The sequence below is a fragment of the Vanacampus margaritifer genome, chromosome 7 (genome assembly GCF_051991255.1).
Source record: "Vanacampus margaritifer isolate UIUO_Vmar chromosome 7, RoL_Vmar_1.0, whole genome shotgun sequence".
Lineage (NCBI taxonomy): Eukaryota > Metazoa > Chordata > Actinopteri > Syngnathiformes > Syngnathidae > Vanacampus > Vanacampus margaritifer.
Window position 1 is genome coordinate 26,125,038 of NC_135438.1, and position 19,168 is coordinate 26,144,205.

The window sequence follows — 19,168 nt, forward strand, 5'->3', positions numbered from 1 at the left end:
AAAAAGAAAGATTTGTTTTCACCTTGGTTTCGCACACAAAAAAATTGTTTCTCTCCTTTTCTGTTTTTAAATGTGACATTTATTAAGTTATTGTAGTCACACATTTAAGATGATGTGATTAGTTAAAAGCCTGCATCCGCTCATCACACTAATGGAGAAGAAAGTAGATCAGGTTATCCATGCATACATGTGCATGTAACTGTGTGTCTCACAGTCGATGTGCCATTCAAAATCCACCCACTCACCTTCTGATGCTTTAACTGATCACCTGTTCTTTTTCACACAAGATTTTGTGGAGTCATTTAACCACACAACTACAATAAATGACTTTATGTGTGTCTCTGTATAAATATATATATATATATATATATATATATATATATATATATATATATATATATATATATATATATATATATATATATATATATACACATGTGTGTGTGTGTGTGTGTGTGTGTGTGTGTATGGCAGTGCCCTCACTCCTACAGAGCCAGAACGATGGCCAGCGACTCGACCGGAACCACCTCCAGGATCCATTGGGACCATCCCGGTGCCTGGGAAACTCCATGCGACGTTCTCTCCACCGCTCCCTCAAGCGGTTGTTCAGTCGTATGGCGAGAGCGATGAGTCCTTCTAAATCAGTTGTTTTATCCCTCACAACTAGCTCGTCCTTTACTCGCGTGTCCAGGCCCCGGCGGAAAATACTACGCAAAGCAGTGTCATCGAAACCGCTTTTGGCTGCCAGTATGTGGAATTCAATGGAGTAATCCGCAACAGAATGGTTTCCTTGGGCATAATCCGTCTACTTCCAGCCTCTTTGCCCCTGACAATATGATCAAAGACTCGCTTGAATTCAGCAAGCAAAGCCGGAAGCGAAGTGTGCAATACCGGTCTGGCATTGCTTACCGCCATAGCCCTAGTTGCTGCTTTACCCGTAAGTAAAGTCATCATGAACGCGACTTTGGTATTATCTATAGAATAGGTAAAGGGTTGTTGGTCAAAAATTAAAGAGCAGTGTTGAATGAATTCTCACCTCACAACCCGGGCTCACCCCCATAGCGAGGCGGATGTGGGAGACTCGGTTTGCAAGGTGAGCCCCCCGATGAGTCCCTGGACAAAACATGCGTGGATAAATCATCAAACTGTGTTGCTAATGAATTCAGCGCCTCCCTAAGGTCAGTCAAGGACTGCTCATGACGTCCAACCAACTGTCCTTGGGAGGCCAGGGCATGGCACAGCTTATTTGAGTCTGCTGGATCCAGTCTGGTTGGACGATTCTGTTATGTCCAGGAGTTGGATCCCAAAAACGCAGCCACAAATAATAGTTTTGACATTTATTTGTAAAACAAAGCTTCAACTGAAGGCGATGCAATCATTGAGGCTAACAGTGACATGCCAAAGAGAACAAAGGCTCTTGCATCAGCCAGGGCCAAACGCACAACATGGAATGCCCAGTAAGTCATTAATGAAGCGGTTTGTGCTAAACGTACTCACTATTAGACGAGGCAGCGAAAACGAGACCAGAAACAGTGAGAAGGGATTATGGATCAAGAGACAAGGAGCTACGTAGCTAAGTATCATTCATTGGGCTGTGGAGGCAAGCAGATGAATCGTCTAACGAACAGAATGTGTCTTCCGCTGTTTCCTTTACAGTCTGTGGTCGCCTCTCATAGGCTGCTGATTACATCAAGCAGTTGCAACACAAAGGATACAGTCTGAGAGCACAAACATGACATTGTTAGTGTCATAATCACATTTAGTGGAAGCAATATGACACTTGAAATAACTGCCAAGGACAGGCACGGCAATGTGAGAACTTGCAGGTTTGTATTTGAGCAAGATATGAAAAAAGATGTGAATTTAGCCATATGCTAAGGTCAGCCGCAATATCACTTGCGTTCCAACACTTTTGGGAAGACGTGTGTGTGTGTGTGTGTATACGTGTATATGTGCGTGATTGTGTGTCTGCATGCGTGCGTGAATAATTCCAACCGGTGGTGACATTACAGTAAATGGTTAAGCATTTGACTAACAACACCAGATAAAATAGAGCCTTTCATACACACACACACAGACACACACACACACGTTGCCCCTTTACATCAACAACCATACTTTTCAACTCTCTCAGCAGTGTATTTAATTATCTCTGTTGGATGAGCACACTTGATATACCCTTGTACCACTGTAATAGCTGATGAATGAAGTCACTACACAACTCCTTCAGGCTGGTGGTGAGTGATTAAGTGTTATTAGTCACTAGAGAAGCAACTACTGTAAAGTCCTATCAGCAAAATATAGATTTTCATTCTGATGTTCAGACAAAGAAAATATTACAACTAATCATGACTGTCAACAAAAGTTGGTAAAGAGGAAACCTGTGAAAAACTGTAAAAATTAATTAACTCATTCCCTCTCAGCCATTTTCACTGAAGTAACCCCCTTCGCTCCAGGCTGTTTTACTGGATTTTGACTGATTTTGCAAGGCCCACCATATTGTGTTCTATTGCTATAAAACATGGAACCTACCAAAATAAAGATTAGAGTCTCTTCTTTCATCAGGGAAAAAAAAGTATATTCCTATCTCTTTCCGTTTCGCAGCAATTAGCATTAGAATATAGCTAAGTTTCATTATACACACATATGTTTAAAACGGTTGGGAAACAGGTTTTTGCAACATGGCCCTGGTTGAGCTCTTATACTCTGCTGCCACCTGCTGGCCGTTTTGTAATAACTACCATTGCTTCAAGCATTCTCTTCAGTTCCGAGGTTGCATCAAAGCCGTCTGTATGCTCTAGTATAAAAAAACAATTTAAAAAACACGTATAAATATGCCTTTGGGAGCATGACAATATTTAACAAAGAACGTTTTTATATATTTTTAGGAGCAAATAAGTTAATAAGATAAATACACATACTGAATGATATATACAACAAATGACTAAGGGGGACCGTAAGGGAGGGAGACAGTTGTGGGGAGTTGGGGGGTTTATGGGTTGGTGTCGCGTTAATGTCCCAATGATGTAGTGGCTGTCAGGGCACTTGCTTCATAGGCCAAATGATCCTGTAAGAACAGCAGAGCTATTGATCCAGCCATTACACCGCACCATACAATAATGATTATGTGTTTGTGTGCGCATGCATGTGAGTGTGAGAGCAAGAGAGCACTGTATACCAATACAGATTCACAGTGTGTCTTTACAGGGAGGAGTAATAGTTGGAAATAAATGTGAGGGTTTGTGTGAGGGCAGTTCTGACAGGACAATTCATCGATACTCCAATTACCATTTGACATGAAACCTGGTCTGAACTTTGTCCACTTGACATATGATAGAAGTTTTCACCTTCCCTTTACCTACTTCAACTAGAACATGTCAATAGAAAAATAGAACAAAACATTGTGTCATTTGTGTTTCATGTGATGGAGAACTTTTAAACTAGACCTTTCTGTGAAAAGTGTTTGCTTGCATTACACTATAAAGTTTCAATCTCCCATCTGAAGTTAAGAGAATGACTACATCACTACTTGAATAGGACTGGGCACAGTTAATATTTCTCACTGGCCATGGGGCATCTTGTTCATTTCAACACAACACTATGAGAAAAATCAATGTTACAATTGTCAGTTAAAGTTTTAATTAAACAATGGTTAAGTAGCTTGCTGTATAATATTTATTAATCGAAAGACTTGATTTAACTACATTCGTCTGCTATAGAATTTTATATGATTTTCTCTTTCATTCTCTTTGGTCAAGCAAGCTTGCTTGTTTGCTCCCTTGCTGCACTTCTGGCAATGGATTCTTTCTAAATGGGTTCTGAGAAATGAAAAGGCTTGATGATAGAAGGAGTCAAGTAAAGGACGGAGAGGGGAGAACTTGTTGGTCCTGTCCATGAAGCATCTTGATTGGATTTCTCAATAGAGGTGCTTCTTAAAGATGCTCAATGCAGGAAATTTAATTTCGAATCGCTACTGCCACATGTGGCCGGAACATGAAACGGCACACTCTCTTCTTCACTTACACATTGCACGCATGATGTCACATCCTGAGACAGCGGGCAGGAAATTCGAACCTGAATCCAGTCTGACAACTATTGGCTAAAGGCTTTCAGGAGTACCCATTGTGAACAGTTAAGGTGTTATGTTAGGAGTTTTAAATGGTCAAATAAAACGGCTATTGTAAAGATATTTTGGGGAAAATTCCTATATTGAGCAGCTTTAAACTTAAAATATTGAAATTCTCTCTTAAACTTGAATTTGCCAGTTGGGCTTTTACCCTGCTGTTTTGTACATATTTAATATAGATTTACATTTAAAAGAACAGTTCTTCTTTTACTGTATTACACAGCACTAATTACTACAAAAATAATGATAGCATAGTAGATAGCATAGACAGAGTGTCTTTTTTGTTCGAATATTTGAGCTATGTCATCATATTATTAAAATAAATCAAAGCTGAGGTGAGGGAGCAGGACAAGAGTAAAAATGCAAAGAGGTGCGTCAAAGTTAATTGTTTAATGTTAGCCAAGAATGAAGTGTCTTCTCCATGTTTGCGGCGCCAACATTAAAAAGAGAAAAGAAAGTTATTGTTAATCATTGATTACTGTGGTCAGCACTAGATTGCTCTTGAATATGACTAGAATCAGGGACTGTGTGTGTGTGTGTAAGAATCCATCTATAGCAGGTAAAGTTGTTGCTCTGCTGTTGCACTCCTGGTGACGTCCGTAGCACTGTAACGTGCATCAAACAGTGTTGTGTGTGAAACTTAACGGGAGCTAAAACACACTTAAATGCACTTTGTAACGTTCCAAATTCAGTCATAACCAGAATCAAATGTTATTTGTGTTTTTATGCACTTTGAGGTATGCCTGGGTAAGATGTGACCAAAATTATTTTTTACAGAATTGTATTTATTTTTGGATTAAATTTATTTTATTTTTATTTAGGTGTAAAAACACCTCTGGTTCTGGTCAATGGCAGCTTTGTTAATGTGATTTATGTTGTTTTTAATATGCCTTTGGCATGTTTTAAATTAAAAAGGGAGATGAATAAAAAGTGAATATTTTTCATGCGTATTAGTTTGAAATGACATTATCAGCTGTTAACTGGTCGCATAATGTGTCTGGCCTGGCTTCATTTCTTGATTTGAACTGAATTAGTATTTGAATAGCCATGAATTTGTAATTGAATAGCCCTGAATTTGTAATTGAATAGCCCTGGCCTAAAAACCTCCATCGATCAATTTTCTTTAGCCCTCATACTTATTAACCCATTTGCTCCCAAAAATGTATAAATTCATTCTATTTTAAATATTACCATTGTCCCAAAGACATATTTATACGTTTTTTTAATTTTTATTTTATTTTTTTATGGTAGAGCATACAGGAGGCTTTGATGCAGCATCTGAACTGAAGAGAACGCTTAAAGCACAGGTAGTTAGTAGAAAAACGGACAGCAGGTGGCAGCAGTGTATAAGAGCTCAACCCCCAAAAAAGCTTTTTTCCCAGTGTTTTAACCAGATTTGTAAATAATGATGAAAGAATTCTAACGCTAATTGCTGCAAAACGGAAACAGAAATATACTTTTTTTTTTCCTAATGAAAGAAGGGATTCTAATCTCTCTTTTTGTAGGTTCCATGTTTTTATAGCAATAGAACAAAATATTCTGTGGGCCTTGGAAAGTCAGTCACAATCCAGTAAAACAGCCGGGAGAGAAGGCAGTTGCTTCAGTAAAAATGGCTGGGAGGGAATGAGTCCTCGTTGCTGACTTTGGACTGGCTACTAGTTAATCACAGGGCACATAGACAAACCCCCATGGTGGAAATGTGGGAACAAGTCTGAGTTTCTGCAGATAATCCGTGCAAACACAGGGAGAATATGCAAATGCTACGAAGGGGACTGGGGTAGGGGCGGCTGAGCTGTGATTCAAACCCAGAACCTCTTGACTGTGAATCAGAATTATTATTTGGCGTTAAACTGTTATTTTTCTGTGCATTATGACCAAAATGATTCTTTGAGAAATGCACCTATTTGCAATTTTGCATATATGTATACACATTTTTGTGCACTTCTAGTAAATAGCCTTAGTGCCAGAAGCAGAAAAACCTCCTATCTGCTCAAAGGAGGAAAAAGTTACGAGCCATTGTGGCAGGATTGAGAGTGTTGCACAGTACATAAAGAACTAAACGGTGATAAAGAAAATTTTATTTTAAATTTCTTGATGATGAAGTTACCCACGCACTGCACACATCTGGGTAACTATTTTTCACCAACAAAATAAAAACAAATGCAAATACACACAGTATACAACAAACTGACCAATGTGATATAGTTACATATTTACATGCATTACATTATATTATAGCAAATGGTGAAAAGGTTAATAAAAACAGTTACAGCAAGTATATCTCACTTTTTCAATTTTTTTTTATTATTAAAATTATTTGAGTTGTGTTTTCTGAGTTGTGTTTTATTATTTGCTGCAGAGTCGATAATAATAAATAATAAAAAAATATATATATAATTTCTGAATTTGGTGCAAAATAAAAACATGTTCCACTGACAATTGACCTTTCGCAAAAGCCCCGCCCTGCTCATTTGACGCTTCCAGGTCCGACATCCTTCTGGATATTTACAATGGAAATGAACTTGCCAGAGCATGTCAGAGAGTGTTTTTGGAGCAATGCAAGTGTGACATCCTCCAGATCGAGGCAAAAGGGTCTACAGTAGGTAGTGGATGGATGTATTCATATTATTAAAATATGGAGAAAAGCGTATTTCACAACTATCAAAGATAAATCATAAAGGTTTAAAGATATGTTTGGTACGGCGTCTCTCTCTATATTAATAATAATAGTAAACATTTTTAATAAATATACCTGTAAACTAATTACGTGTGTCCCCCCATACTGTCTTTAAAACAGAATGGTTTACTCTGAGGTAACACAAAATGCTACGTAAAAGATGAAAACAGATCGGTTCAAAGTTTCTGTTACGATACTATGTTCACTTTGTGTAAATCGATTAAACATCACAAAGCTCCCAGTATGAGACCCAGCGTAAACTACCTACTAGGACGTCAAGTTACCCAGCTAACATTTATAACAATGATCAAGATTAACAGTATATTTTTACGAGGCGTGGTGTCAAAGTCACTATTTTGCCAAAAAGCTTGTTTTCTCCTTATTTTTTCCATTACAGCTTGGTGTCAATCAAATTACCTTTTTTCAAATGGTGATTACTAAAAAACGAAATAAGGTAGAATAATACTTGTTTTTTCTAATGACAGAATGGAATCCAATCTTTTATATGGTATCCACCGTGTTTACGTAGTCATAGCACACAATATTCTGTTTGCCTTGAAAGATAAATGAAAATGCTTTAAAACGGCTGCACAAGGGTTTGTCTTATTAGTTGTAGGCAGTAAAAGAGTTAAGTGTAACTTGATGTCCAGTTTTGTAGCTAATCTTGCCTCTAGAGCTAAAGTGAATTTGACAACAGATTCGTTCGGTTGCTACTTAGCTTTAGCCTAGCCCTATATGGTTTTACCTTAGAGCAAACAGAGTCAATTTGTTTATCTTAGAGACAATTAGCTGAGGGTGAGGCCATCCACACTGTTTAATCCATTGAAGACATCGCTCCACTTTGTGGATTCCTCATGTCCGATTTACACAATCTATGGGCACATCACTTCACTATTTTGCTTGTTGGAGGTCCACAGCTTGTTGGGACTTTGTTTGGTTTAGCTTTATTGAAACTGACAAAAATGTTGTGTAACGATTTTAGAATGGATTCCAATGGAGGGGAGAAAAGCTGACGGACCTAGAGGCGTTTGGGGGTGTGGTTTGTGAAAGGTCTATTCTCAAGTTATTTTGTTTATTTTTTATATACTTTGTAACTCAGTGCGCAGACAGCCTAATGTTGTCATGCTAAGAAGCTTAAAGATGGGAAATGAATTAAGTGTTTGTTGACACTGTATTCTGCTTAGAAAAATAGAGGTGTCAGTCAATTCAAATTTTTAATCATAGTTAAGACCATGACTTCAATAATTAACTCACAATTAGTCGCAAATTAATCGCACATTTTATATCTAAATTTATATCTAAATTTATAATAAAGTGTACAATATTTTTTTTCTAATTTTTCACACTTTTGTTAACATAAAAATGGGAAGAAATGTTAACCTAATAGAAATTTGTTTCGTTCGTTGATCGTTGATTCAGTCATTTCATAACAATTCATAAAAATAAAAAAAATTCAAAATAGGTACTGTAATGTAAAAAAAACGTGTGACATTGATTTGTATTGGTATTTTTTCTGTCACTACATGGCATAATTGTGTTATTTTTCTTTTCATATTAAGAGCTGACTAGTTTTTAACAGGAAGTAACTTGTGAAATTCTGCACATTTTAAAAACTAAAGCATATCTTGACCCCAGTCCCCACAAATAATATGCATTGTTATTTAATTTATTACTGCTAAATTGTGTTACAGTGACTTATTTGCACAACATTGAATGATTCTATTTTGTTAAGTTCAATACGGATGCACATTGTAAAATGACATAACTTTACTGGAAGCAAACCATAATCGTGTTCTTCTCATATTAACTGATATATAATTTTTAACATGAAGAAACTTGTGAACTTCCGCACATTTTTAAAAGGGTAAAATACACCTTGACGCCAGTCCCCACAAATATAGGCATTATTATTTAATTTATTATTTTCAAATTGTGTTATAGTGACTCTTTTTCATGATGTTGATCGCTTTTATTTTGTCAAGTTCTCGGATGCGCATTGATATTAAGTGACGCCGCTTTACTGCAAGCCACAGACGCTGGCGCTCTGCTGCAAGCAAGCCAAGAGCACTTAAGAGCTATTTTCTGGAGTTGCTGAATAAAATATGCCTCACATCTAAAGATCAAGTGGCTTGGAGTCACTCCAATTGACAAGAAAGCGTCCATTCGGCTCTCACAGGAGTTTGAGCAACCTAGCTCATTGCTAACGGCTAACCGAGTGCGTTCTTTTAAAGCAGAGAACCGGCGGTAGTGCGACTACACAATCCAAATGGCTCCTCCACTTGAACATTCTGCCCCTTAAACATTGTGTATTGTAGCTCCAGTGCAGTACAGTGCATTTCTATTGGGTAATTTTGACATGGACGTTTCTGCTGAGTCGCAGCTGGAATTCCCTTCAGTAGAGGCTTTCCAAATAAGGGGCGTTCATTAATTGAGCATTAAACAAATTGGTGCCGTTAAAGGTACTTTAAATTAACAAGATATTAACGCGATAATTTTGACACCCTTAGAAAAAACACATTCCACCACTCTTTTTAATCTGCCTCCTTTTTTCCTTTTGGAACAGATTGGGTCCTTTTCATTATTTTTCAGTTTACCAGACACAATGACATACAGTAGCAACTTTCACACTGTTCTGTTAGCCAGCATTTTTAAGGTTTTTATTTTACTTTATTTTATTTTACAATGTTTTGATATGTTACGGTAGGTCAAATTTGCCAGCTATCAGCAGTATTAGAAACATAACAGACGCTGAGTGCTGCCAACCACATTTAGAGTGTGAAGTCATGCACCAATGACTCACTATCCACTAGGGCTGTGCAGATTGATCCAAGTATAGATAGAATTGATACTAACATGAGTATCGGTATCGGATCGAGAGCGCTAGTATCGATATTTTGTAATATTTATTTATTTATTCTGGTTTTTCATGGGTCCCTTCCACAATCCCTTTGTAGCACACGCACATGTGCCGGCCTGCCAATGACAGCGGGCACTAGCGGTAACAAATAATAATTATTTTTACAGTGAATGACATTATATGACAATGAGTCATATTATGCTTCGTTTGAGCTTTTCCAACTACTAGTTGAGCTAGGTATTAGTGTAGCACAACATGTATGTATCGTTTATGAACTGTGATTAGACTATAGAGGAACTTCTGTGGCTGACGTTTCTTTAAATGCAGAAGAGTGATAGGGACTAAGAATATGAAGATTACTACATTGCAAATGTAAATAACAGCCCAAGTATGTCTCCATTAAGCATATTATATTATGGCATTTTTGAGAACCTAACAAGAATGTCTAATTTGCAAAAAAAAATTTTAAAAATTGAGTAATTTAATAGGACATATGATTACCAGAATATTTTATTAACCTAAAAGTACTTGGTATCGGTATCTGCGATATTGGCGCCAGTATTTACTTGGTATCGGTCGATATCAAAATCTCAAGTATCGCACAGCTCTACTGTCCATGCCCCTTTGTATTGAAAACAATCGTTGCTGTCACACTTATGTCACCATCGATCCAATTATCTTACTGGTGCAGGCCACAATGCTGTGTGAACATGCACTTTGGAAATGGAAATGTATACTTTGGCAGGTTCTGTTTAAAAGGCAAGGGGAATGAATATCCACTCAATTCTCACACCTCTGTTGTGCCAATTTACTGGGTGTGTAGTGTGAAAACAGCCAGTATGTATTGATTTGGGTACGTGGAAAATAGATGTTGCACTTGCTTCAGGGTTAACGGTGCGCAAAGCCAAAAAAGTTACATAGTATGATATTCTGTTTTTCAATTCGCCTCTGCAAGGTTACACATTCTATTTCCATTCAGTTTATTTATTTATTTATTTATTTATTTATGCCAATGTCTTGTATTAGTGATGGGAGAAGTGTCAAGTCTTCTCAACCACATGCCAATGGTTCTAATTCTGGGGTTTGCGCTGATTCCCCAGTCTCTTTGAGGCACTCTTAAATAATTTGAGCCCCATTAATCCTGACAGTGCCATACACATGTGCCAACAGAGAAACAAAAAATCCATTGATGAATAAAGAAAAAAAAAGACCATTCAGAGGACATTCTAAATCTCATTTTAGAAACATATTGTTGCTGAACCAAGACTTGATCACATGTAGCAAGCCCAAATCAATGCATTCCTAGCAAACACGGTTGGAGCCCATTTGGGTGGGGATCACTTGGGCTAATTGGGCTTTGGTTGGGCATGAGCTCAGAGTGGGCTTCGTTGTTGGGCCCCACTTGCGCAGTAGGTGGACAGTAGATGGGATAAACTAAGAATGGGCAATAAGTGAGCTCTGGCTAGACACTCCAAAATTTTTCAAAATGGTATTTTGCACAGTAACAGCATGGAACTTATTCCCTGGCCTATATTTGTTTACAATTAAATAAGATTTTCTTTCTGCAAAAAAATGCACACAAAAAAATTATATCTTTCAAATCAATATGTATTATTTGGACCATTATGGGGCCATTTCACACAAGTTTGATAAAATTCAAACCTCAAAGAAAGCGCTGCACAACATTCCTTCGAGCCAATTAATATAATTCCTGTCATTTTTACCGAAAACACCTAAAAAAGGTACACCCAAAGTAAATTTGAAGCTGTTTGAAACTATTTGGAGTATCAGCATAGTTTTGGTCTCTTTTTAGAGCTAGCACTTTGAATTTCTCTCCCCAATGATCAGAATCTGCGTAAGTGCTGCTTGCAATAACTAATGGAAATTTGAATGCAAAAAAAGGACACATTTTATGTTTGTCCTTTCTTCCCCACAGAAAATGGATGTAGAATGAATGTATGTGTGGTGGACTGGAGAACACAACAATACAGCTTGAAGTCTTCCCTAGTTTCAGTTCAAGTTTGACAATAATACTACAGAAAATGAGCATTTTACACAGGTTTTCCCAAAATGGTTCTAGGTGAACGAAAGTGTGCCATTTGGGGGACCCTTGAGAAACATGGTCAAGTCTGATAAAACTTCATCTGAACTTGTCACTATCCCAATCTAGACATAGTTGAACAAGTATTTACTTTTTGACATCGTTTTGCCATAAAATTAGAGGAAACACAAGAGATCCTGACTTTTTATGACTTCGTCGTGCTTCAAAAACCAACCACCCTGGCAACCAATACAGTATAGTGTATAGTGACCTAGACCTCAGATTATGCGCAGAAGAGGTGTACAGGTTGCTTGTGGAGCAATCGTGTGAGATATGAGTTTTAAGAGGTACAGGTTGACGCGAGTGGCTTTGCTGTTTTTGTTGTTTATTGTTGTTTTTGTTGTGTTTAGCCGCTCGCCAAGGAATCGATAGATGATCATATATTTATTGTTTTCTTTTTATTTCTTGGAGGAGTGATGAGCAACGTTGTTGTAAAGGATATAACCTATTGAACTGGTACAACAAGTGAGACGTCACTGAATTAATGATGATGGTTTATCCGTGTTGCGTATGAATCTGTGTGCAGGGATATATGGCTAGCATTTGTGGAATGTGTGACTTGTGAGGGATATTTTTTGTTGTGTAATGGCCTGTATGAATTGTGTGATTTTTTGGGGGAGAGCTTTTTCTTGTTTGTGTACCTGCAGGAAGTTGTGAATGTTTGAGTGACCCTGACGATGAAAAAGGTGGATTGCATAATGTCCTGGGAGAGTATTGTAGTAAAAGGGCAGTATTTGTGTTTTTTCTCCTCACTGTCTTTAACCGCTTGTTTAAGGATGTCTATTGATGGTGTTCTGATGTTCTTTGTTATATAGATGGAAGAGAATAGAAAGGAGGAGAGAGTTTGTTGGACACAAGTATTTTTTGTTGTCTCCAAAAGTGGGTGTAAGATAAAGTAGGTGTGGTAATGGCGTTTGCATAGGTAAAGTGGTAAAAACAGGTTTCAATGAAAAAAGGGTGAAAAGTATTTTTTTTCTCCTCTCTCTTATTCCTTTGTCCCCAAATAAAAAGGGTGTGAGATTGGAATGTTGTAGAACTCCTTCTACATATTTTGTTGTGGGGGAGAATTCCTCTTTTGTCTGTGAGTGAGCTGTTGTTTTAAGAAGGAGACTTGTAATCTTTTGTGTCAAACAACACCTTGTTGTAATCTTTCAAATCTGAGGCTTTGGACCCCCATGTGGGCGCTGACTGGTAGTTGTCACATTTTAAGCATAATTTGAGGTAACATGTAATGAAGAAGAAGTCTATGGTAGACATATGCGTAAATATAGTAATACTACTTGCTATAGTGTAGTGAACAAATTTAAAAAACTACAAAATAAAAAAAATAAATAATAAAAAAAATGCATATAAATACAATACAAAAAAATACAATAAGCAGATAGTGCTCTTTTGCTACGATCTCATCTCCCTCTGTCTATTACGAGTGTATAATGTGTCAAGCAGGTTCAAACATTGGCCAGAGGTGTTTTTCTTGGGTGACACGACAACGTGCTGGATTGGGCTGAGGTCCACGAATATGGACAGTTATCTCCTGCATCTGCTTGGTGTGATGAGTGGCCGGCAAACTACACGTGGCTACGAGAAATGGGGGACTTGCTGCAACAAGGAAGTACACTGTATATCCGCTCGCCCTGTGACTGTTCAATGACTCTTATGCATTGTTTAAGCATAATGTCCATCAAACTTTTTGAGCAGACATATAGGGCTCATCACAGCCGTCTTGATGAACTGTCATGGGATTTCCAATGACCCAGTGCCCGCTTTGAACTTTGCCCTGCGCAGCTGCTGCCATCTGCTGGACAGGAATGGATATTGACTCCAGTTGTTGACTCAAAGCTCTCTGGTCATCTGAGTTTTGCCCCTCAGGTCGTATTTTGGTCTGATTGTGTACATTTGCACTCTGTACTGTGTTAGGACGGGAGATGTGATCTATAGCAACGCAGTTTCGGAAATTGAAAACGACATATGTGAATTTGTGATAGGATATTTGGTAAAATTTATTTCAATCTTAATTACTCTATTTTCCGTTATTTGATGCTTGTTGGATTTGGTCTTCTAAATTTTGCCCATTTTTCTTTTTAAATTCCAGCTTCTGGATTGGAACCCATAGATGTGGAACACCTACGGCGAATTTGCTGGTTAATTTTGGATTAAGCTCACAGCACTGTGATCTAATGGATCCCACGGGGGTTGCTCTTTGCAATGTTCCCTACTGTGTTTTACAAGCCCCACTACTCTGTAGAAGAGGTGGGGTCGATTAGCATTTTAAGAATACTTTTTGGTTTGTTTAAAGTAGGAATTTTGTCTTGTTTTACCTCTGATTACAACTCGTTTCTTTTACTAGTTGAGGTGGCAGATATTTGGAAGTTTTGTGTGATTTGTAACCTGCCATAGATTAATGGGGTTGTCTTAACTCTATTTCTCTTCTCTTCCTGACCCTACAGTCCTCTGCTGCAGTGTCTCAAATTTACATCTGCTTGCGTTTTTTTCCCCCCTCACTTTGTGTTGTCTTGGCTAGGATTCTGTTTTGCATCACAAACGCCTGCCTCAAAGGCTTTTGTCTTTTATGACTTTCTGTAGCTAGCTCAGCCGTAACTGCCCTCCTGTGGTTTCTGGTGTTTGCTAAATTGCCCCAATCTAATACTTCTTATCTACTGGACACAAGGTCTCTGTTTTTTTCCCTCTTTGAAGCGGCATCTGGTCATTGCTACAGCTTTGGTGATTCTATCTCTTTTCACATGCGTGTCTGAAAAGATCAAAGCTGATCATTATCAGAAGGGGGAAGTGACTGGTTTGTCTGTGTGTATTATCACAAAGGAAGGTATGCACACAAACAGTTCATGTTGAATTAAATAAATGTAGAACTATAAGTGAGTCTGAATGTGATAATTCCAGTCTTGGGTGAGAATGAATGAATCCACAGGAGGTGATCGGGCTTTGACAGGAAAAACACAAGTAAGTTTCGGCAAAGACGACACTTATGGCGGAATTAAGGTAAATATGAAACATTTCAGAAACAATCTCTCCTCAGAGTGTTCACGTTCCGGCCGGGCGTGGTCGCTCTGGGTTCAGATGTTGTTTTTACATATGGTTTACACTGATATAATAAAAACCAGTGTCAAAAATACAGACATTTGCTGGTTCTTTTATGTATGACTGGAAGCACATTTATGCAAAAACAAAACTTTATAAGATATAGAAAAGGCATTGGGATTAAAACATATTTGATTCAGTATATTATCCCTAATCCCAAAGACAGAGTCAAGAAAAAAATAGAAATATTAAACAATTGGCCTCATAAAGTTTTAACTCTTTCACTGCCAGACGTTTTCAGAAACGGGTTGTCCCCACTGCCAGCCGATTTAAGCATTTTGAGTGATCTTTCAAGGTCCACAGAAAATGTTGTGTTTGGACTATGGAAACACACATACTACCAAATGAAAGATTGGACTCTCGGCTTTCATCAGAAAAAAAAAGTTTGTTTCTACCTTATTCCGTTCTTCAGTAATCAACAATAGAAAATGGTTACTTTCACCGAAATTCTCTCTTTTGAAACAAAAAACGGAGAAAAAGAGCTTTTTGTGAAACGATGTTATTTCATGCACTCTAGTGAATTGTACACTTCTTTTTGTCCATGAATGATGCCACAAACACCTAAATAGTGCTTTACTTCTGTAAAACGCTTTCACCAACAATGAAAAAGTGTTTTTTGATTGCAAAATACGTTTATTTCCATTCAACAGTGTAACAATTTGACAAAACAAATTCGCAAACTATTTACAAATGTGTGCAACTGTGGTACCACTTACAATTATGTGGATGTTTCAAATACAGTTTTCCTTTTGTAACGCTCGCCTGCGTGCAAGGAGACGCCAGGACTCGCACAACACTTTACTTTCACTTTCGCTTTGTCCGTTTTGCGTGCAAACGTTACACTTTCTTGACGGCCTTTTTTTCCGGGGAATAAAAAGCAAGTAGCAGACTGTACACACTTCCTCCGATGAATATGCATTGGACTCGGGGCACTCTCCGTCGTCCGATCGAACGTCCGCCTGTGCGTGCTCGGTTGCGTTCCGCGTTACGACACCGTCATAGCCGCCGCGTCAGCGGTTCCAATTTCGCCGTCAAGCTCGGATTCACCTTCATCATCATCGAGGATGATCATCCTCGTCATCAATGTACTATTTTAGCGTTGGTCGATGCCTTTCGTCTTGTAAGTGTAGAGCTGCTTGCAAACGCTCGCCATTGCCCGTTCCCTCCTCCATCTAGCTCCATCTAACGTCTTCTACTGCCGCGTCAATGCTTTCCAACCACGGAGTCACCACCCTCATCTTCATCATCGATGATGATCATGTCATCAACAATGTGCTTTTTTAGCGATGCTTTTGGTCTTTGAAAAAAACGGCTCTGGCGTTAGCTCCTCGCGACCGGCCGCCATTTTCCCTTTGTTTTCCATTCTGATCTCCTGCTCAACGTTCTAGCTCCGCCTCTACTGACGCCCACCTGATCTTGTCAAAAGAGAGTCATCGCTGCCCTCTAGGGGCCAAAAATAGTCATTAGGCTCAAAAAACCTGCTTAAAACTTTCAGGAGAGCTCCGCAAGCCTTCCCAGCACCCGTTTCAAAAAAAAAAAAAAAAATCATTGGATGACGTCTTTTGACGTCATTGGCAGTGAAGCGTAGGTTTTTACTTGACGTCTTTAAACGTCAGTGGCAGTGAAAGAGTTAATTGGCTACAAGATTTTCATTGTTGTATAAATGAATGTGCAAATGTCATTAAATGGATTCTGTTTGAATGTCACAACAAACAGAACTTTTTCCAGGTCCAACAGCACGTTCCAAGTCCTACAACTTAAACAATTAACATTTACTAACTCCTAACTAACAAAAACTACCGGGTGCTCTTTCCAAAGTAAAGAATGGAGAATATGTATGTTATAAGTGACTAAATGAAAATGTTTTGCATACAGATTGGTGAAGGAGAGGTCAATCTGGTTTACTGCTCGTAAAGAGAGAAGGACATCATTCCACATCACCCACATATGGTCCACAACGGCCCGTCGGATCCATCCCAGGCTCATCAATCACATCACCTGACCCCCGAACGGGAGAAACCAAGCTGCTGACCCAGATGCCCCAGCTGTCTGTCCGAGGAGGATGCTGTTTGAGGAGATTGATGTCAAGTGCTTTTTCGAGGCACTATTCCACAAATGAGTCACATTCTGGGAAGATAATCCCGGTATCCAATCTTTAGATCTCTGGCAGTTGACCAGGGTTCTAAAACAAAGCTGATAACGCACTTTTCATTCTACAAAGACCTTCATCACGAGATGGCTTCGAGGCACGGACACATCTGCTATTGCATCGCGACACTTTTTGTTGAACATAACCACAACACATCGTGTTAAGCCTCACATTTATTATGCCCCTTCCACTGCAAATTTTTTAATGAATCAAATTGTTCTTTAATGCCATATGACTGCTAAACTACCCCCTCTCCTGCTACACTTATTTCTAAACTCCACACACAAACATTGCTTAATGTTGCGCCAGTCATTTGCGACGATGAAGATCCGCGCTGGACTTTCTCTCTGAAGTGTTTTTTAATGTTTATCTTGTGTGTTGGGCTTTTTCAAGCCCAAATGGGGGAATTGAAGGAAATATTCTGTTTCAATTTAATTATAACTGTTTTGATTTAGTTACAACTATTTAGAATTGGACAAAATTGCTTTGATTTACTCAGTATAGTTTGGTGTGAGAATTCAAATTTTTCGGGGGTCGATTGTCTTTGTTCTCTTTAGAACATATGGGATGGGGGAAGGCGAATGTGTTAATTAGACCCTTTGTTTATACTAAGGCTCCACTAAGTCTGCCTGTATCTTTGAAAGGCAACTCTTATCTGATCTCTGTGTTTTTCCATCATGGGACAAAGAGAGGGGGAGGGGGTAGTTGGTCAACTGTAAGGAGGTATCATGTGACTATGGGAGGATCTTGAAGGACAAAGAGAGATATTAGTGACAAGCAGTGGGGGGCTTCACAGTTGAGAACCAATATGGAGTGAGTAGACTTCATATTCTCCTGTCCTCGAATTCATGAATAAATCTACAAGAAAATGCCTGAATTCACTGATCTCATTGAATGTTTTATTAATCAACGGCATGAACACGCAAATGGTAAGAATCTCTCTTCCTTCAATAGTCATGGGCCTTCATATCTTTCAGAACTCCGTTTATCTTATGAACCCTCGCAAGCCCTGACATCCTCCGGCACCGGCCTTTTAATTATTCCAAAAGTCAGGACACACATACGGGGAGGCAACGTTCCAGTTTTATGGCCCCCGTCTGTGGAATAGCCTGCCGGAATTCCTCAGTTCATGTTTTTAAGAACAGGCTCAAGACATACCTTTTTAACTCTTTCACTGCCAGACGTTTTCAGAAACGGGTTGTCGTCAGTGCCAGCCGATTTAAGCATTTTGAGTGATCTTTCAAGGTCCACAGAAAATGTTGTGTTTGGACTATGGAAACACACATACTACCAAATGAAAGATTGGACTCTCATCTTTCATCAGAATTTTTTTTGTTTCTACCTTATTCCGTTCTTCAGTAATCAACAATAGAAAATGGTTACTTTCACCGAAATTCTCTGTTTTGAAACAAAAAGCGGAGAAAAACGGCTTTTTGTGAAACGATATTATTTCATGCACTCTAGTGAATTGTACACTTCTTTTTGTCCATGAATGATGCCACAAACACCTAAATAGTGCTTTACTTCTGTAAAACGCTTTCACCAACAATGAAAAAGTGTTTTTTGATTGCAAAATACGTTTATTTCCATTCAACAGTGTAACAATTTGACAAAACAATTTCGCAAACTATTTACAAATGTGTGCAACTGTGGTACTATTTACAATTATGTGGATGTTTCAAATACAGTTTTTCTTTTTGTAACGCTCTCCTGCGTGCAAGGAGACGCCAGGACTCGCACAACAGTTTACTTTCACTTTCGCATTGGTCCGTTTCGCGTGCAAACGTTACACTTTCTTGACGGCCTTTTTTTCCGGGGAATAAAAAGCAAGTAGCAGACTGTACACACTCCTCCGATGAATATGCATTGGACTCGGGGCACTCTCCGTCGTCCGATCGAACGTCCGCCTGTGCGTGCTCGGTTGTGCTCCGCGTTACGACACCGTCATAGCCGCCGCGTCAGCGGTTCCAATTTCGCCGTCAAGCTCGGATTCACCTTCATCATCGATGATGATCATCGTCGTCATCAATGTACTCTTTTAGCGTTGGTCGATGCCTTTTGTTTTGTAAGTGTAGAGCTGCTTGCAAACGCTCGCCATTGCCCGTTCCCTCCTCCATCTAGCTCCATCTAACGTCTTCTACTGCTGCGTCAATGCTTCCCAA

At 38.8% G+C, this 19,168-nt stretch overlaps 1 protein-coding gene and 1 long non-coding RNA gene across 8 annotated transcripts in view; one reads left to right on the top strand and one right to left on the bottom strand.

Moving 5' to 3' along the window:
* The window catches only part of tenm3 (teneurin transmembrane protein 3), a 276,208-nt gene that overhangs the window by 183,852 nt on the left and 73,188 nt on the right, over positions 1 to 19,168 (bottom strand). The gene's annotated exons all lie outside the window — the stretch shown is intronic.
* LOC144055607 (uncharacterized) lies at positions 13,456 to 17,883 on the top strand. Its single transcript, XR_013294910.1, has 2 exons — positions 13,456 to 14,719; positions 16,733 to 17,883. It is a non-coding gene; the product is annotated as an uncharacterized LOC144055607 (long non-coding RNA).